Source organism: Schistocerca piceifrons, unplaced genomic scaffold (genome assembly GCF_021461385.2).
Source record: "Schistocerca piceifrons isolate TAMUIC-IGC-003096 unplaced genomic scaffold, iqSchPice1.1 HiC_scaffold_571, whole genome shotgun sequence".
Taxonomy (NCBI): domain Eukaryota; kingdom Metazoa; phylum Arthropoda; class Insecta; order Orthoptera; family Acrididae; genus Schistocerca; species Schistocerca piceifrons.
This window is the reverse complement of record NW_025728812.1, coordinates 119,859-137,352: the sequence shown is the minus strand read 5'-3', so window position 1 is coordinate 137,352 and position 17,494 is coordinate 119,859. Positions and strand designations below refer to the sequence as shown.

At 52.8% G+C, this 17,494-nt stretch overlaps 32 non-coding genes across 32 annotated transcripts; 26 read left to right on the top strand and 6 right to left on the bottom strand.

Annotated features, from left to right (window-relative positions):
- The first annotated feature begins 8 nt into the window (after nucleotides 1-8).
- Nucleotides 9-79, top strand: Trnag-gcc. Its single transcript has one exon. It is a non-coding gene; the product is annotated as a tRNA-Gly (tRNA).
- A 381-nt stretch (nucleotides 80-460) lies between these two features.
- On the top strand, nucleotides 461-533 carry Trnam-cau. Its single transcript has one exon. It is a non-coding gene; the product is annotated as a tRNA-Met (tRNA).
- A 305-nt stretch (nucleotides 534-838) lies between these two features.
- Nucleotides 839-910, top strand: Trnae-uuc. Its single transcript has one exon. It is a non-coding gene; the product is annotated as a tRNA-Glu (tRNA).
- A 198-nt stretch (nucleotides 911-1,108) lies between these two features.
- On the top strand, nucleotides 1,109-1,182 carry Trnai-aau. The gene has a single exon. It is a non-coding gene; the product is annotated as a tRNA-Ile (tRNA).
- Nucleotides 1,183-1,792: 610 nt separating this feature from the next.
- On the bottom strand, nucleotides 1,793-1,864 carry Trnag-ucc. The gene has a single exon. It is a non-coding gene; the product is annotated as a tRNA-Gly (tRNA).
- Nucleotides 1,865-2,206: 342 nt separating this feature from the next.
- Trnag-gcc lies at nucleotides 2,207-2,277 on the top strand. Its single transcript has one exon. It is a non-coding gene; the product is annotated as a tRNA-Gly (tRNA).
- A 381-nt stretch (nucleotides 2,278-2,658) lies between these two features.
- Nucleotides 2,659-2,731, top strand: Trnam-cau. The gene has a single exon. It is a non-coding gene; the product is annotated as a tRNA-Met (tRNA).
- Nucleotides 2,732-3,036: 305 nt separating this feature from the next.
- Nucleotides 3,037-3,108, top strand: Trnae-uuc. The gene has a single exon. It is a non-coding gene; the product is annotated as a tRNA-Glu (tRNA).
- A 198-nt stretch (nucleotides 3,109-3,306) lies between these two features.
- Trnai-aau lies at nucleotides 3,307-3,380 on the top strand. Its single transcript has one exon. It is a non-coding gene; the product is annotated as a tRNA-Ile (tRNA).
- A 610-nt stretch (nucleotides 3,381-3,990) lies between these two features.
- On the bottom strand, nucleotides 3,991-4,062 carry Trnag-ucc. The gene has a single exon. It is a non-coding gene; the product is annotated as a tRNA-Gly (tRNA).
- A 342-nt stretch (nucleotides 4,063-4,404) lies between these two features.
- On the top strand, nucleotides 4,405-4,475 carry Trnag-gcc. Its single transcript has one exon. It is a non-coding gene; the product is annotated as a tRNA-Gly (tRNA).
- Nucleotides 4,476-4,856: 381 nt separating this feature from the next.
- Nucleotides 4,857-4,929, top strand: Trnam-cau. Its single transcript has one exon. It is a non-coding gene; the product is annotated as a tRNA-Met (tRNA).
- Nucleotides 4,930-5,234: 305 nt separating this feature from the next.
- Nucleotides 5,235-5,306, top strand: Trnae-uuc. The gene has a single exon. It is a non-coding gene; the product is annotated as a tRNA-Glu (tRNA).
- Nucleotides 5,307-5,504: 198 nt separating this feature from the next.
- On the top strand, nucleotides 5,505-5,578 carry Trnai-aau. Its single transcript has one exon. It is a non-coding gene; the product is annotated as a tRNA-Ile (tRNA).
- A 610-nt stretch (nucleotides 5,579-6,188) lies between these two features.
- On the bottom strand, nucleotides 6,189-6,260 carry Trnag-ucc. The gene has a single exon. It is a non-coding gene; the product is annotated as a tRNA-Gly (tRNA).
- A 342-nt stretch (nucleotides 6,261-6,602) lies between these two features.
- Nucleotides 6,603-6,673, top strand: Trnag-gcc. Its single transcript has one exon. It is a non-coding gene; the product is annotated as a tRNA-Gly (tRNA).
- Nucleotides 6,674-7,054: 381 nt separating this feature from the next.
- Nucleotides 7,055-7,127, top strand: Trnam-cau. The gene has a single exon. It is a non-coding gene; the product is annotated as a tRNA-Met (tRNA).
- Nucleotides 7,128-7,432: 305 nt separating this feature from the next.
- Trnae-uuc lies at nucleotides 7,433-7,504 on the top strand. Its single transcript has one exon. It is a non-coding gene; the product is annotated as a tRNA-Glu (tRNA).
- Nucleotides 7,505-7,702: 198 nt separating this feature from the next.
- Nucleotides 7,703-7,776, top strand: Trnai-aau. Its single transcript has one exon. It is a non-coding gene; the product is annotated as a tRNA-Ile (tRNA).
- Nucleotides 7,777-8,386: 610 nt separating this feature from the next.
- Nucleotides 8,387-8,458, bottom strand: Trnag-ucc. Its single transcript has one exon. It is a non-coding gene; the product is annotated as a tRNA-Gly (tRNA).
- A 342-nt stretch (nucleotides 8,459-8,800) lies between these two features.
- Trnag-gcc lies at nucleotides 8,801-8,871 on the top strand. The gene has a single exon. It is a non-coding gene; the product is annotated as a tRNA-Gly (tRNA).
- Nucleotides 8,872-9,252: 381 nt separating this feature from the next.
- Trnam-cau lies at nucleotides 9,253-9,325 on the top strand. Its single transcript has one exon. It is a non-coding gene; the product is annotated as a tRNA-Met (tRNA).
- A 305-nt stretch (nucleotides 9,326-9,630) lies between these two features.
- Nucleotides 9,631-9,702, top strand: Trnae-uuc. The gene has a single exon. It is a non-coding gene; the product is annotated as a tRNA-Glu (tRNA).
- A 198-nt stretch (nucleotides 9,703-9,900) lies between these two features.
- Nucleotides 9,901-9,974, top strand: Trnai-aau. The gene has a single exon. It is a non-coding gene; the product is annotated as a tRNA-Ile (tRNA).
- A 610-nt stretch (nucleotides 9,975-10,584) lies between these two features.
- Nucleotides 10,585-10,656, bottom strand: Trnag-ucc. Its single transcript has one exon. It is a non-coding gene; the product is annotated as a tRNA-Gly (tRNA).
- Nucleotides 10,657-10,998: 342 nt separating this feature from the next.
- Nucleotides 10,999-11,069, top strand: Trnag-gcc. Its single transcript has one exon. It is a non-coding gene; the product is annotated as a tRNA-Gly (tRNA).
- Nucleotides 11,070-11,450: 381 nt separating this feature from the next.
- Trnam-cau lies at nucleotides 11,451-11,523 on the top strand. The gene has a single exon. It is a non-coding gene; the product is annotated as a tRNA-Met (tRNA).
- Nucleotides 11,524-11,828: 305 nt separating this feature from the next.
- Trnae-uuc lies at nucleotides 11,829-11,900 on the top strand. Its single transcript has one exon. It is a non-coding gene; the product is annotated as a tRNA-Glu (tRNA).
- Nucleotides 11,901-12,098: 198 nt separating this feature from the next.
- Nucleotides 12,099-12,172, top strand: Trnai-aau. Its single transcript has one exon. It is a non-coding gene; the product is annotated as a tRNA-Ile (tRNA).
- A 610-nt stretch (nucleotides 12,173-12,782) lies between these two features.
- On the bottom strand, nucleotides 12,783-12,854 carry Trnag-ucc. Its single transcript has one exon. It is a non-coding gene; the product is annotated as a tRNA-Gly (tRNA).
- Nucleotides 12,855-13,196: 342 nt separating this feature from the next.
- Trnag-gcc lies at nucleotides 13,197-13,267 on the top strand. The gene has a single exon. It is a non-coding gene; the product is annotated as a tRNA-Gly (tRNA).
- A 381-nt stretch (nucleotides 13,268-13,648) lies between these two features.
- On the top strand, nucleotides 13,649-13,721 carry Trnam-cau. The gene has a single exon. It is a non-coding gene; the product is annotated as a tRNA-Met (tRNA).
- Nucleotides 13,722-17,494: the final 3,773 nt, after the last annotated feature.

The window sequence follows — 17,494 nt, the reverse complement described above, 5'->3', positions numbered from 1 at the left end:
TGGCCCCAGCATCGGTGGTTCAGTGGTAGAATGCTCGCCTGCCACGCGGGCGGCCCGGGTTCGATTCCCGGCCGATGCATCATTTTGCTTTTCCCGCGATGATGCTGCCGCGTGGCTTGAGCGCTTGAGATGCACGATCCACAAGAATGTGTAGCTGGATTTCCCTTGAGAAGGACCGAGAACGCAGCACTCGCGGGTCCCCACTAGGACGCTCGCATCATGTTCTACAGACTAGCGTCGGCCTGGCCTCACAAGTTGCTGGGTCCGGGTGCGTCCGAGGCTCTGAACTTTAACGACAAGGAGTGCTGCCTATCGTTGCAACAGCTGCAGCAGCACCGCAATCAACTGGGCCGGCAGTGCACGTGTAGCAACAGAACACGTTATCCAGGAAGTACAGTGTCTCTACGTCTAATATTGGGTACGGTATTTACCCAGTTTCCAGGACAAGCGGTGCACCCGTGCCTCGGTAGCGCAGTAGGCAGCGCGTAAGTCTCATAATCTTAAGGTCGTGAGTTCGATCCTCACCCGGGGCATTTAATTTTCTGTGACTGATGGTGGTGCTGTTGCTAGGGCGCCAACGTATTTCTTGTTTGTTATCCACAACGTTTCAACGCTTCAGCGGGAAAATGTTTACTTCCTGTTATTGCTACTTACAGCTTCCCTTTTCCTCTTCTCCCAGCAGAGCATGAAGCCAAAAGCATTGCTCTGCGACGTTTGAGGTGCGCGCCTTGCCAGTCAGTATGTGCAAAGATGCTCGCAAAGAGAGAGGGGCGCCGACGCGGCACTCGACACGAAATGCGCCAAGCGACCGTACGAACGGTCGAACGAAACGTCCACATCCGGTGTGGTCTAGTGGCTAGGATACCTGGCTTTCACCCAGGAGGCCCGGGTTCGATTCCCGGTACCGGAACGGAATTTTTTCCACACGAATCGTGGCAAGTTTGAGCTGTCCGAGCAGCCGTTTGCCGTCCTGCTCGCAATATAGCTACTGTTTCGTGACCGTCAGCAGAATATAGACTAGGGAAGCAGACACACGACGACCATAGAAAAGGTGTATGGCTTCATGCCACCTGTTTCCAGCGTAGGGCTGAGCAACTGCATCTGCCGAGGCCCGTTAGCTCAGTTGGTTAGAGCGTCGTGCTAATAACGCGAAGGTCGTGGGTTCGATCCCCCCACGGGCCACTACTCTTTTACTACTACGAAAAGGCAGCGCCGATTTCAGCTGGCGAGTGTGATGACCAAAAGATCATCACCCTGCGTGGAAGTTGACAGAGGATCCGAACCCGACTCGTCGGGAAGCGCTACAGCATTCACTCGGCAATGGCCATAATATCTTGAATACACTGGTTCTCAACCGATAAAGAGAAAATGAAAGAAAATGTCCGATTGCCGATGCGTAACAACTTTGGCCCTTGTCAGTACTTGGGCGGGTGAGCGCATGGGAACACAGGGCACTATTTGCACTTTTACTTCCTATTTTTGTTTCTCCTTTGTTTTCGGAGCTACAGCCCGATTCGGTCAGGGAGACGCCACCGTGAAATGAAGGGGGCGTGCTGTGTGTCCATCGCCTCGCCTCTCCTTACCTCTCTCAGTCGTTTCTCGTGCTTGTCGTTTTGATAAAGGCCGATTTGAGAGCGTCAGCTCTCGCGTCAGCTGAGCAAAGTCGAGACAAGTCGAGACACGAGACAAGTCGAGACACACTAAGGGCTGGTATGCAGCGAGTAAGAGGGCGAAAAAACAATAATTTAAGAGCGCGTGGCAAAAGTACTCATACGCGAAATTAAAAGCCTGCTGCGGTGGCCGGGAATCGAACGCGGATCAACTGCTTGGAAGGCAACTATGCTGACCATTACACCACCACCGCACAAGCGAGCGCCGCGCGTCCGCGCTGTGTCGGCTTCCCGCCAGTCGGCAGCGGCCGAAGGTGATCGTACCTGGCAGGCGCATTTCGAGGCAGGCTAGGGGAGCACATCCAGACGCATTCGGACAGCGTATCCGCGCACATTTCGCATCCTTTGGCAAGAGTTGGGCGCCGGCGACGCAAGAGTACGCAGAGGACCGCGTTCTGGCGGCATTTTTAAGCAGTGCAGTGCAGGATTCAGCGTCTGCAGCATCTTTCCCACAGAATGCTACGGCGCTTGACGGCAGTCCCACTTTCCCTTGAGACATCTGCTCGGGAAGCAGCGTCAAGTTACCGCTGGCCCCAGCATCGGTGGTTCAGTGGTAGAATGCTCGCCTGCCACGCGGGCGGCCCGGGTTCGATTCCCGGCCGATGCATCATTTTGCTTTTCCCGCGATGATGCTGCCGCGTGGCTTGAGCGCTTGAGATGCACGATCCACAAGAATGTGTAGCTGGATTTCCCTTGAGAAGGACCGAGAACGCAGCACTCGCGGGTCCCCACTAGGACGCTCGCATCATGTTCTACAGACTAGCGTCGGCCTGGCCTCACAAGTTGCTGGGTCCGGGTGCGTCCGAGGCTCTGAACTTTAACGACAAGGAGTGCTGCCTATCGTTGCAACAGCTGCAGCAGCACCGCAATCAACTGGGCCGGCAGTGCACGTGTAGCAACAGAACACGTTATCCAGGAAGTACAGTGTCTCTACGTCTAATATTGGGTACGGTATTTACCCAGTTTCCAGGACAAGCGGTGCACCCGTGCCTCGGTAGCGCAGTAGGCAGCGCGTAAGTCTCATAATCTTAAGGTCGTGAGTTCGATCCTCACCCGGGGCATTTAATTTTCTGTGACTGATGGTGGTGCTGTTGCTAGGGCGCCAACGTATTTCTTGTTTGTTATCCACAACGTTTCAACGCTTCAGCGGGAAAATGTTTACTTCCTGTTATTGCTACTTACAGCTTCCCTTTTCCTCTTCTCCCAGCAGAGCATGAAGCCAAAAGCATTGCTCTGCGACGTTTGAGGTGCGCGCCTTGCCAGTCACTATGTGCAAAGATGCTCGCAAAGAGAGAGGGGCGCCGACGCGGCACTCGACACGAAATGCGCCAAGCGACCGTACGAACGGTCGAACGAAACGTCCACATCCGGTGTGGTCTAGTGGCTAGGATACCTGGCTTTCACCCAGGAGGCCCGGGTTCGATTCCCGGTACCGGAACGGAATTTTTTCCACACGAATCGTGGCAAGTTTGAGCTGTCCGAGCAGCCGTTTGCCGTCCTGCTCGCAATATAGCTACTGTTTCGTGACCGTCAGCAGAATATAGACTAGGGAAGCAGACACACGACGACCATAGAAAAGGTGTATGGCTTCATGCCACCTGTTTCCAGCGTAGGGCTGAGCAACTGCATCTGCCGAGGCCCGTTAGCTCAGTTGGTTAGAGCGTCGTGCTAATAACGCGAAGGTCGTGGGTTCGATCCCCCCACGGGCCACTACTCTTTTACTACTACGAAAAGGCAGCGCCGATTTCAGCTGGCGAGTGTGATGACCAAAAGATCATCACCCTGCGTGGAAGTTGACAGAGGATCCGAACCCGACTCGTCGGGAAGCGCTACAGCATTCACTCGGCAATGGCCATAATATCTTGAATACACTGGTTCTCAACCGATAAAGAGAAAATGAAAGAAAATGTCCGATTGCCGATGCGTAACAACTTTGGCCCTTGTCAGTACTTGGGCGGGTGAGCGCATGGGAACACAGGGCACTATTTGCACTTTTACTTCCTATTTTTGTTTCTCCTTTGTTTTCGGAGCTACAGCCCGATTCGGTCAGGGAGACGCCACCGTGAAATGAAGGGGGCGTGCTGTGTGTCCATCGCCTCGCCTCTCCTTACCTCTCTCAGTCGTTTCTCGTGCTTGTCGTTTTGATAAAGGCCGATTTGAGAGCGTCAGCTCTCGCGTCAGCTGAGCAAAGTCGAGACAAGTCGAGACACGAGACAAGTCGAGACACACTAAGGGCTGGTATGCAGCGAGTAAGAGGGCGAAAAAACAATAATTTAAGAGCGCGTGGCAAAAGTACTCATACGCGAAATTAAAAGCCTGCTGCGGTGGCCGGGAATCGAACGCGGATCAACTGCTTGGAAGGCAACTATGCTGACCATTACACCACCACCGCACAAGCGAGCGCCGCGCGTCCGCGCTGTGTCGGCTTCCCGCCAGTCGGCAGCGGCCGAAGGTGATCGTACCTGGCAGGCGCATTTCGAGGCAGGCTAGGGGAGCACATCCAGACGCATTCGGACAGCGTATCCGCGCACATTTCGCATCCTTTGGCAAGAGTTGGGCGCCGGCGACGCAAGAGTACGCAGAGGACCGCGTTCTGGCGGCATTTTTAAGCAGTGCAGTGCAGGATTCAGCGTCTGCAGCATCTTTCCCACAGAATGCTACGGCGCTTGACGGCAGTCCCACTTTCCCTTGAGACATCTGCTCGGGAAGCAGCGTCAAGTTACCGCTGGCCCCAGCATCGGTGGTTCAGTGGTAGAATGCTCGCCTGCCACGCGGGCGGCCCGGGTTCGATTCCCGGCCGATGCATCATTTTGCTTTTCCCGCGATGATGCTGCCGCGTGGCTTGAGCGCTTGAGATGCACGATCCACAAGAATGTGTAGCTGGATTTCCCTTGAGAAGGACCGAGAACGCAGCACTCGCGGGTCCCCACTAGGACGCTCGCATCATGTTCTACAGACTAGCGTCGGCCTGGCCTCACAAGTTGCTGGGTCCGGGTGCCTCCGAGGCTCTGAACTTTAACGACAAGGAGTGCTGCCTATCGTTGCAACAGCTGCAGCAGCACCGCAATCAACTGGGCCGGCAGTGCACGTGTAGCAACAGAACACGTTATCCAGGAAGTACAGTGTCTCTACGTCTAATATTGGGTACGGTATTTACCCAGTTTCCAGGACAAGCGGTGCACCCGTGCCTCGGTAGCGCAGTAGGCAGCGCGTAAGTCTCATAATCTTAAGGTCGTGAGTTCGATCCTCACCCGGGGCATTTAATTTTCTGTGACTGATGGTGGTGCTGTTGCTAGGGCGCCAACGTATTTCTTGTTTGTTATCCACAACGTTTCAACGCTTCAGCGGGAAAATGTTTACTTCCTGTTATTGCTACTTACAGCTTCCCTTTTCCTCTTCTCCCAGCAGAGCATGAAGCCAAAAGCATTGCTCTGCGGCGTTTGAGGTGCGCGCCTTGCCAGTCAGTATGTGCAAAGATGCTCGCAAAGAGAGAGGGGCGCCGACGCGGCACTCGACACGAAATGCGCCAAGCGACCGTACGAACGGTCGAACGAAACGTCCACATCCGGTGTGGTCTAGTGGCTAGGATACCTGGCTTTCACCCAGGAGGCCCGGGTTCGATTCCCGGTACCGGAACGGAATTTTTTCCACACGAATCGTGGCAAGTTTGAGCTGTCCGAGCAGCCGTTTGCCGTCCTGCTCGCAATATAGCTACTGTTTCGTGACCGTCAGCAGAATATAGACTAGGGAAGCAGACACACGACGACCATAGAAATGGTGTATGGCTTCATGCCACCTGTTTCCAGCGTAGGGCTGAGCAGCTGCATCTGCCGAGGCCCGTTAGCTCAGTTGGTTAGAGCGTCGTGCTAATAACGCGAAGGTCGTGGGTTCGATCCCCCCACGGGCCACTACTCTTTTACTACTACGAAAAGGCAGCGCCGATTTCAGCTGGCGAGTGTGATGACCAAAAGATCATCACCCTGCGTGGAAGTTGACAGAGGATCCGAACCCGACTCGTCGGGAAGCGCTACAGCATTCACTCGGCAATGGCCATAATATCTTGAATACACTGGTTCTCAACCGATAAAGAGAAAATGAAAGAAAATGTCCGATTGCCGATGCGTAACAACTTTGGCCCTTGTCAGTACTTGGGCGGGTGAGCGCATGGGAACACAGGGCACTATTTGCACTTTTACTTCCTATTTTTGTTTCTCCTTTGTTTTCGGAGCTACAGCCCGATTCGGTCAGGGAGACGCCACCGTGAAATGAAGGGGGCGTGCTGTGTGTCCATCGCCTCGCCTCTCCTTACCTCTCTCAGTCGTTTCTCGTGCTTGTCGTTTTGATAAAGGCCGATTTGAGAGCGTCAGCTCTCGCGTCAGCTGAGCAAAGTCGAGACAAGTCGAGACACGAGACAAGTCGAGACACACTAAGGGCTGGTATGCAGCGAGTAAGAGGGCGAAAAAACAATAATTTAAGAGCGCGTGGCAAAAGTACTCATACGCGAAATTAAAAGCCTGCTGCGGTGGCCGGGAATCGAACGCGGATCAACTGCTTGGAAGGCAACTATGCTGACCATTACACCACCACCGCACAAGCGAGCGCCGCGCGTCCGCGCTGTGTCGGCTTCCCGCCAGTCGGCAGCGGCCGAAGGTGATCGTACCTGGCAGGCGCATTTCGAGGCAGGCTAGGGGAGCACATCCAGACGCATTCGGACAGCGTATCCGCGCACATTTCGCATCCTTTGGCAAGAGTTGGGCGCCGGCGACGCAAGAGTACGCAGAGGACCGCGTTCTGGCGGCATTTTTAAGCAGTGCAGTGCAGGATTCAGCGTCTGCAGCATCTTTCCCACAGAATGCTACGGCGCTTGACGGCAGTCCCACTTTCCCTTGAGACATCTGCTCGGGAAGCAGCGTCAAGTTACCGCTGGCCCCAGCATCGGTGGTTCAGTGGTAGAATGCTCGCCTGCCACGCGGGCGGCCCGGGTTCGATTCCCGGCCGATGCATCATTTTGCTTTTCCCGCGATGATGCTGCCGCGTGGCTTGAGCGCTTGAGATGCACGATCCACAAGAATGTGTAGCTGGATTTCCCTTGAGAAGGACCGAGAACGCAGCACTCGCGGGTCCCCACTAGGACGCTCGCATCATGTTCTACAGACTAGCGTCGGCCTGGCCTCACAAGTTGCTGGGTCCGGGTGCCTCCGAGGCTCTGAACTTTAACGACAAGGAGTGCTGCCTATCGTTGCAACAGCTGCAGCAGCACCGCAATCAACTGGGCCGGCAGTGCACGTGTAGCAACAGAACACGTTATCCAGGAAGTACAGTGTCTCTACGTCTAATATTGGGTACGGTATTTACCCAGTTTCCAGGACAAGCGGTGCACCCGTGCCTCGGTAGCGCAGTAGGCAGCGCGTAAGTCTCATAATCTTAAGGTCGTGAGTTCGATCCTCACCCGGGGCATTTAATTTTCTGTGACTGATGGTGGTGCTGTTGCTAGGGCGCCAACGTATTTCTTGTTTGTTATCCACAACGTTTCAACGCTTCAGCGGGAAAATGTTTACTTCCTGTTATTGCTACTTACAGCTTCCCTTTTCCTCTTCTCCCAGCAGAGCATGAAGCCAAAAGCATTGCTCTGCGACGTTTGAGGTGCGCGCCTTGCCAGTCAGTATGTGCAAAGATGCTCGCAAAGAGAGAGGGGCGCCGACGCGGCACTCGACACGAAATGCGCCAAGCGACCGTACGAACGGTCGAACGAAACGTCCACATCCGGTGTGGTCTAGTGGCTAGGATACCTGGCTTTCACCCAGGAGGCCCGGGTTCGATTCCCGGTACCGGAACGGAATTTTTTCCACACGAATCGTGGCAAGTTTGAGCTGTCCGAGCAGCCGTTTGCCGTCCTGCTCGCAATATAGCTACTGTTTCGTGACCGTCAGCAGAATATAGACTAGGGAAGCAGACACACGACGACCATAGAAAAGGTGTATGGCTTCATGCCACCTGTTTCCAGCGTAGGGCTGAGCAACTGCATCTGCCGAGGCCCGTTAGCTCAGTTGGTTAGAGCGCCGTGCTAATAACGCGAAGGTCGTGGGTTCGATCCCCCCACGGGCCACTACTCTTTTACTACTACGAAAAGGCAGCGCCGATTTCAGCTGGCGAGTGTGATGACCAAAAGATCATCACCCTGCGTGGAAGTTGACAGAGGATCCGAACCCGACTCGTCGGGAAGCGCTACAGCATTCACTCGGCAATGGCCATAATATCTTGAATACACTGGTTCTCAACCGATAAAGAGAAAATGAAAGAAAATGTCCGATTGCCGATGCGTAACAACTTTGGCCCTTGTCAGTACTTGGGCGGGTGAGCGCATGGGAACACAGGGCACTATTTGCACTTTTACTTCCTATTTTTGTTTCTCCTTTGTTTTCGGAGCTACAGCCCGATTCGGTCAGGGAGACGCCACCGTGAAATGAAGGGGGCGTGCTGTGTGTCCATCGCCTCGCCTCTCCTTACCTCTCTCAGTCGTTTCTCGTGCTTGTCGTTTTGATAAAGGCCGATTTGAGAGCGTCAGCTCTCGCGTCAGCTGAGCAAAGTCGAGACAAGTCGAGACACGAGACAAGTCGAGACACACTAAGGGCTGGTATGCAGCGAGTAAGAGGGCGAAAAAACAATAATTTAAGAGCGCGTGGCAAAAGTACTCATACGCGAAATTAAAAGCCTGCTGCGGTGGCCGGGAATCGAACGCGGATCAACTGCTTGGAAGGCAACTATGCTGACCATTACACCACCACCGCACAAGCGAGCGCCGCGCGTCCGCGCTGTGTCGGCTTCCCGCCAGTCGGCAGCGGCCGAAGGTGATCGTACCTGGCAGGCGCATTTCGAGGCAGGCTAGGGGAGCACATCCAGACGCATTCGGACAGCGTATCCGCGCACATTTCGCATCCTTTGGCAAGAGTTGGGCGCCGGCGACGCAAGAGTACGCAGAGGACCGCGTTCTGGCGGCATTTTTAAGCAGTGCAGTGCAGGATTCAGCGTCTGCAGCATCTTTCCCACAGAATGCTACGGCGCTTGACGGCAGTCCCACTTTCCCTTGAGACATCTGCTCGGGAAGCAGCGTCAAGTTACCGCTGGCCCCAGCATCGGTGGTTCAGTGGTAGAATGCTCGCCTGCCACGCGGGCGGCCCGGGTTCGATTCCCGGCCGATGCATCATTTTGCTTTTCCCGCGATGATGCTGCCGCGTGGCTTGAGCGCTTGAGATGCACGATCCACAAGAATGTGTAGCTGGATTTCCCTTGAGAAGGACCGAGAACGCAGCACTCGCGGGTCCCCACTAGGACGCTCGCATCATGTTCTACAGACTAGCGTCGGCCTGGCCTCACAAGTTGCTGGGTCCGGGTGCCTCCGAGGCTCTGAACTTTAACGACAAGGAGTGCTGCCTATCGTTGCAACAGCTGCAGCAGCACCGCAATCAACTGGGCCGGCAGTGCACGTGTAGCAACAGAACACGTTATCCAGGAAGTACAGTGTCTCTACGTCTAATATTGGGTACGGTATTTACCCAGTTTCCAGGACAAGCGGTGCACCCGTGCCTCGGTAGCGCAGTAGGCAGCGCGTAAGTCTCATAATCTTAAGGTCGTGAGTTCGATCCTCACCCGGGGCATTTAATTTTCTGTGACTGATGGTGGTGCTGTTGCTAGGGCGCCAACGTATTTCTTGTTTGTTATCCACAACGTTTCAACGCTTCAGCGGGAAAATGTTTACTTCCTGTTATTGCTACTTACAGCTTCCCTTTTCCTCTTCTCCCAGCAGAGCATGAAGCCAAAAGCATTGCTCTGCGACGTTTGAGGTGCGCGCCTTGCCAGTCAGTATGTGCAAAGATGCTCGCAAAGAGAGAGGGGCGCCGACGCGGCACTCGACACGAAATGCGCCAAGCGACCGTACGAACGGTCGAACGAAACGTCCACATCCGGTGTGGTCTAGTGGCTAGGATACCTGGCTTTCACCCAGGAGGCCCGGGTTCGATTCCCGGTACCGGAACGGAATTTTTTCCACACGAATCGTGGCAAGTTTGAGCTGTCCGAGCAGCCGTTTGCCGTCCTGCTCGCAATATAGCTACTGTTTCGTGACCGTCAGCAGAATATAGACTAGGGAAGCAGACACACGACGACCATAGAAAAGGTGTATGGCTTCATGCCACCTGTTTCCAGCGTAGGGCTGAGCAACTGCATCTGCCGAGGCCCGTTAGCTCAGTTGGTTAGAGCGCCGTGCTAATAACGCGAAGGTCGTGGGTTCGATCCCCCCACGGGCCACTACTCTTTTACTACTACGAAAAGGCAGCGCCGATTTCAGCTGGCGAGTGTGATGACCAAAAGATCATCACCCTGCGTGGAAGTTGACAGAGGATCCGAACCCGACTCGTCGGGAAGCGCTACAGCATTCACTCGGCAATGGCCATAATATCTTGAATACACTGGTTCTCAACCGATAAAGAGAAAATGAAAGAAAATGTCCGATTGCCGATGCGTAACAACTTTGGCCCTTGTCAGTACTTGGGCGGGTGAGCGCATGGGAACACAGGGCACTATTTGCACTTTTACTTCCTATTTTTGTTTCTCCTTTGTTTTCGGAGCTACAGCCCGATTCGGTCAGGGAGACGCCACCGTGAAATGAAGGGGGCGTGCTGTGTGTCCATCGCCTCGCCTCTCCTTACCTCTCTCAGTCGTTTCTCGTGCTTGTCGTTTTGATAAAGGCCGATTTGAGAGCGTCAGCTCTCGCGTCAGCTGAGCAAAGTCGAGACAAGTCGAGACACGAGACAAGTCGAGACACACTAAGGGCTGGTATGCAGCGAGTAAGAGGGCGAAAAAACAATAATTTAAGAGCGCGTGGCAAAAGTACTCATACGCGAAATTAAAAGCCTGCTGCGGTGGCCGGGAATCGAACGCGGATCAACTGCTTGGAAGGCAACTATGCTGACCATTACACCACCACCGCACAAGCGAGCGCCGCGCGTCCGCGCTGTGTCGGCTTCCCGCCAGTCGGCAGCGGCGGAAGGTGATCGTACCTGGCAGGCGCATTTCGAGGCAGGCTAGGGGAGCACATCCAGACGCATTCGGACAGCGTATCCGCGCACATTTCGCATCCTTTGGCAAGAGTTGGGCGCCGGCGACGCAAGAGTACGCAGAGGACCGCGTTCTGGCGGCATTTTTAAGCAGTGCAGTGCAGGATTCAGCGTCTGCAGCATCTTTCCCACAGAATGCTACGGCGCTTGACGGCAGTCCCACTTTCCCTTGAGACATCTGCTCGGGAAGCAGCGTCAAGTTACCGCTGGCCCCAGCATCGGTGGTTCAGTGGTAGAATGCTCGCCTGCCACGCGGGCGGCCCGGGTTCGATTCCCGGCCGATGCATCATTTTGCTTTTCCCGCGATGATGCTGCCGCGTGGCTTGAGCGCTTGAGATGCACGATCCACAAGAATGTGTAGCTGGATTTCCCTTGAGAAGGACCGAGAACGCAGCACTCGCGGGTCCCCACTAGGACGCTCGCATCATGTTCTACAGACTAGCGTCGGCCTGGCCTCACAAGTTGCTGGGTCCGGGTGCCTCCGAGGCTCTGAACTTTAACGACAAGGAGTGCTGCCTATCGTTGCAACAGCTGCAGCAGCACCGCAATCAACTGGGCCGGCAGTGCACGTGTAGCAACAGAACACGTTATCCAGGAAGTACAGTGTCTCTACGTCTAATATTGGGTACGGTATTTACCCAGTTTCCAGGACAAGCGGTGCACCCGTGCCTCGGTAGCGCAGTAGGCAGCGCGTAAGTCTCATAATCTTAAGGTCGTGAGTTCGATCCTCACCCGGGGCATTTAATTTTCTGTGACTGATGGTGGTGCTGTTGCTAGGGCGCCAACGTATTTCTTGTTTGTTATCCACAACGTTTCAACGCTTCAGCGGGAAAATGTTTACTTCCTGTTATTGCTACTTACAGCTTCCCTTTTCCTCTTCTCCCAGCAGAGCATGAAGCCAAAAGCATTGCTCTGCGACGTTTGAGGTGCGCGCCTTGCCAGTCAGTATGTGCAAAGATGCTCGCAAAGAGAGAGGGGCGCCGACGCGGCACTCGACACGAAATGCGCCAAGCGACCGTACGAACGGTCGAACGAAACGTCCACATCCGGTGTGGTCTAGTGGCTAGGATACCTGGCTTTCACCCAGGAGGCCCGGGTTCGATTCCCGGTACCGGAACGGAATTTTTTCCACACGAATCGTGGCAAGTTTGAGCTGTCCGAGCAGCCGTTTGCCGTCCTGCTCGCAATATAGCTACTGTTTCGTGACCGTCAGCAGAATATAGACTAGGGAAGCAGACACACGACGACCATAGAAAAGGTGTATGGCTTCATGCCACCTGTTTCCAGCGTAGGGCTGAGCAACTGCATCTGCCGAGGCCCGTTAGCTCAGTTGGTTAGAGCGCCGTGCTAATAACGCGAAGGTCGTGGGTTCGATCCCCCCACGGGCCACTACTCTTTTACTACTACGAAAAGGCAGCGCCGATTTCAGCTGGCGAGTGTGATGACCAAAAGATCATCACCCTGCGTGGAAGTTGACAGAGGATCCGAACCCGACTCGTCGGGAAGCGCTACAGCATTCACTCGGCAATGGCCATAATATCTTGAATACACTGGTTCTCAACCGATAAAGAGAAAATGAAAGAAAATGTCCGATTGCCGATGCGTAACAACTTTGGCCCTTGTCAGTACTTGGGCGGGTGAGCGCATGGGAACACAGGGCACTATTTGCACTTTTACTTCCTATTTTTGTTTCTCCTTTGTTTTCGGAGCTACAGCCCGATTCGGTCAGGGAGACGCCACCGTGAAATGAAGGGGGCGTGCTGTGTGTCCATCGCCTCGCCTCTCCTTACCTCTCTCAGTCGTTTCTCGTGCTTGTCGTTTTGATAAAGGCCGATTTGAGAGCGTCAGCTCTCGCGTCAGCTGAGCAAAGTCGAGACAAGTCGAGACACGAGACAAGTCGAGACACACTAAGGGCTGGTATGCAGCGAGTAAGAGGGCGAAAAAACAATAATTTAAGAGCGCGTGGCAAAAGTACTCATACGCGAAATTAAAAGCCTGCTGCGGTGGCCGGGAATCGAACGCGGATCAACTGCTTGGAAGGCAACTATGCTGACCATTACACCACCACCGCACAAGCGAGCGCCGCGCGTCCGCGCTGTGTCGGCTTCCCGCCAGTCGGCAGCGGCGGAAGGTGATCGTACCTGGCAGGCGCATTTCGAGGCAGGCTAGGGGAGCACATCCAGACGCATTCGGACAGCGTATCCGCGCACATTTCGCATCCTTTGGCAAGAGTTGGGCGCCGGCGACGCAAGAGTACGCAGAGGACCGCGTTCTGGCGGCATTTTTAAGCAGTGCAGTGCAGGATTCAGCGTCTGCAGCATCTTTCCCACAGAATGCTACGGCGCTTGACGGCAGTCCCACTTTCCCTTGAGACATCTGCTCGGGAAGCAGCGTCAAGTTACCGCTGGCCCCAGCATCGGTGGTTCAGTGGTAGAATGCTCGCCTGCCACGCGGGCGGCCCGGGTTCGATTCCCGGCCGATGCATCATTTTGCTTTTCCCGCGATGATGCTGCCGCGTGGCTTGAGCGCTTGAGATGCACGATCCACAAGAATGTGTAGCTGGATTTCCCTTGAGAAGGACCGAGAACGCAGCACTCGCGGGTCCCCACTAGGACGCTCGCATCATGTTCTACAGACTAGCGTCGGCCTGGCCTCACAAGTTGCTGGGTCCGGGTGCGTCCGAGGCTCTGAACTTTAACGACAAGGAGTGCTGCCTATCGTTGCAACAGCTGCAGCAGCACCGCAATCAACTGGGCCGGCAGTGCACGTGTAGCAACAGAACACGTTATCCAGGAAGTACAGTGTCTCTACGTCTAATATTGGGTACGGTATTTACCCAGTTTCCAGGACAAGCGGTGCACCCGTGCCTCGGTAGCGCAGTAGGCAGCGCGTAAGTCTCATAATCTTAAGGTCGTGAGTTCGATCCTCACCCGGGGCATTTAATTTTCTGTGACTGATGGTGGTGCTGTTGCTAGGGCGCCAACGTATTTCTTGTTTGTTATCCACAACGTTTCAACGCTTCAGCGGGAAAATGTTTACTTCCTGTTATTGCTACTTACAGCTTCCCTTTTCCTCTTCTCCCAGCAGAGCATGAAGCCAAAAGCATTGCTCTGCGACGTTTGAGGTGCGCGCCTTGCCAGTCAGTATGTGCAAAGATGCTCGCAAAGAGAGAGGGGCGCCGACGCGGCACTCGACACGAAATGCGCCAAGCGACCGTACGAACGGTCGAACGAAACGTCCACATCCGGTGTGGTCTAGTGGTTAGTTCCGCTTGCGACGCCGTGCAGGTCGCACGTGTTGTGCCTTCGCTCCGCAATAGCGTGTGCAAGCCGTGACTACTTTCTTTGTTTACGTTGTTTGCTAGATTTGCTGTATTGTGCTTCCGTCAGTTCACTTTTAGTGTTTTGTGACGTTTTGTGTTAGCGGTCTCGACCGTTTAATAAGTGGATATGTCGTCCAGGTTGTTCCCAAGGAAATGTACTCTGTGTTTCGAATTTGACAAGTCTACACGTCATGTTCAACCGAGTTCCATGGAAGTTCACGATTTCATAGTGGATGTCATTGGTATTACGTCTGACCAGGTACATACTGCCTATTACGACACAGATCTCTACTGTTTCTTCGTCAAGTTGTTAAACCCTGTGTTACTGGAGAGGATTCTGTTAAAACATGGTAGCCGAGCTGAGTTCCGTCATCGTGACGCCTCGGTGAGTACTGTTCTCATATCCAATGCTGATGTAGAATACAAAAATGTCCGTGTGTACAACCTGCCGCCGGAAGTTGAAAACTGTTATTTACGTGAGATTTTGACGAAGTATGGGGAGGTCAAGCAAATCCGTAACGAACGTTGGTCTAGTCAACATCGGTTACAGTGTTTTAGTGGCGTCCGGTCAGTCGAAATGCACGTCAAGCAAGATATCCCCTCCCATCTTATTGTTTGTGGGTATAAAGTTCATGTCACGTACAGTGGGCATCCAGGCACATGCTTTATTTGTAATGAAACTGGCCACTTGCGTACGAACTGCCCTAAACGTGTATTTGTTCTCAAAAATACTTTGGAACAGCGTAAAAAGTTGACATTGGCCGATCTTGTTAGGGAGGCTCCAATCACGGACATCGAACGCCCTCGTGATAGTGAAATATTGCCCCCGGAGCCTGGTTTGCCTGTTGCCGACTTTCCACCCTTTCCTTCAAAACCGGTTACAGATACGCCTTCCTCCAAATCTGACGTGCAGCTGCTGAGCCACAAACGGCGCAGAACGTGTGATGATGATAGTCCGGACGAGGCTCTCCAGGAATTAGAACTCGACGTCCCAAAAGAGATGCCGGTTACGGTTACTGACTCAAGTTTTTCTGAACCGTCGCACGCAGCTGTCGACGCTGCGGCTATTGACGTCATTCCGAGTGACGTACAGGCAGCTTTGGCACCACAACAGCCGAGCACGCCGCCTGAAGTCGCGACGTCACCACAGGCCGACTCACAACAAGCGCGTGCTTCCGATAAGCATAACGAGGAAGGCAGTACTTGTGTACAAACTGAAGGAAGTCAAAGTCCGTCTACAAACAAACACGAAGTTCGTGCTAGTGACAACAAACAAACTTGTCCACCTTCTGAGTCAGTTCTTTCTGCAGATCAGATGGCTGAGGCGTCACATCACGTTATGGATTGCGAAGTCACTCAGGACCCTCCCACACCTCCGTCTGCCGATGTGTTCCCTAGCAGAGCACGTAGTAGGACCAAAGTTCAACCGAACGTCAACGCAGTACGGAAGAAAAACAAACCCAACGACACACAAGTGACTGTTCGTGATCCTCCCGACAATGCAGCCCATTCCGAAGTTTCTCTGACATTGTAATGCGACCAGTGTTGTTTAGTGACCCTTTACGTACCTCACTGTAATAATGGCACAAGCGTACAAATTCGTCTCCCTGAACATAAATAAGATTCGATCTGATCTCAAAATTGCGGCCCTACAGCAGTTTCTATACGAATCTGACGCTGATATTGTGTTGTTGCAGGAAGTTACTGTTTTAAATCTCTTCATCTCTGGTTTTAAAACCATATCAAACGTTGCTCCTGAGGAAAGTACAGGTACCGCACTTTTATTACGGGAAGGTATTCCAGTTGGGGAGATCGAGTTTTTAGATTCCGGTCGAGGAGTGAGCTGTAAAATTTTTGATGTAACCCTTGTTAATTTATATGCCCCATCAGGCAACAGCAACAAATTCGAACGGTCACGTTTTTATAAGGAGGATGTTACATATCTGTTGAGGAGCAGTCCTCAAAACCTGATAATAGGAGGTGACTTCAACTGTGTTCTACGTAAAAACGATCAGTCCCCTAATTTTAATTACTGTAAAGAACTGCACGAGCTCGTTAAGAATATTAAACTGAAAGATGCTTGGGAACTGAAGTATCCTACTTTAGTTAAATTCACTTTTTTCACCGTTACTTCATGCAGCCGTCTGGATAGGATTTATCTATCGGACTGTATCAGTGACAGACTCCTAGCGGTTGACGTAATCCCGGCTAGTTTTACCGACCATTGCGCTTTTACGGCAACGGTTCACTTAAATCGACAGCCTACCAAATTATTTCGTTCCCCGTGGATGTTAAACATATCGCATCTGGCGGACGCTGAGTTATTTGACGTTATCAGGCATGTGTGGGAAACTTGTTTGCGTTCCATCACTTTTTATCCGACTAAAGCGATGTGGTGGACCACTGTTGCCAAACCAAAGCTTCGAAAAAGTCTCATTTATTATAGTGCTCAGAAAGCACGCGCCTTCAAGAGGACCTTTGAGTTTTACTACACTGTGCTGCGACAACTGTATGATTCATCCACTGCGACCAACACTAACTTTCCGTCAATTCAACGTGTCAAGGCTAAACTTGTCAGCTTGAAGCGTCAACAATTGGAAGGTCTGAAAGTTAAATCCAAACCTAAATCTGTTTTAGCCGACGAAATGACATCTATGTACCATTTATTCAAGCATTTATCACGTCGCCGCCGGGCTTTCATTGATGTTTTGGAAAGAGATAATGGGGAATTACTCTCTACTCAAGCGGCCATTATTAGTGAAATTCACCAACATTTCCAACGACTGTATTCCAGTGAAATTGTCAATGAACCTGCTGTCAGTGCAGTGGTCAATGTTTTTGATAGGGCGATTACTCCTGCTGACAATGTCGACTTTCTATCGGATTTCACTCCCGAGGAAGTTTTAGCCTTGATCTCTGAATCGCCTTCCTTTAAATCGCCTGGTCCTGATGGTTTGCCCAAGGAATTTTATATCAAATTCTGGAATGTCCTTGGTGGTACTTTTACTGAAATTGTTAATGAAGTCATGAGTGGTGGTCCTCTTCCTGCCGAGTTCAAGGTGGGTAGAATTGTTTTAGTCCCGAAGAGAACTGGTCACAAGCGAGTTGATAATCTCCGTCCAATCACATTGTTGAACTTTGATTATAAAACGATTGCCCGAGCGATTAATAGCAGACTGACCCCCATCCTTGGGAAAGTTATTCATTCACACCAGTCTTGCCTTCCAGGGAGATCCATTATGACTCCGGTTGCGGAGTACAGAGACGTTATTTCAGTAGCGGCCGTAACCAACATCAAATGTGCTTTCCTTTTTCTTGACTTTTGCAAAGCTTTTGACCGCGTTAGTCATCACTATTTAGAACGCATCCTGCAACGAATTGGACTCGAA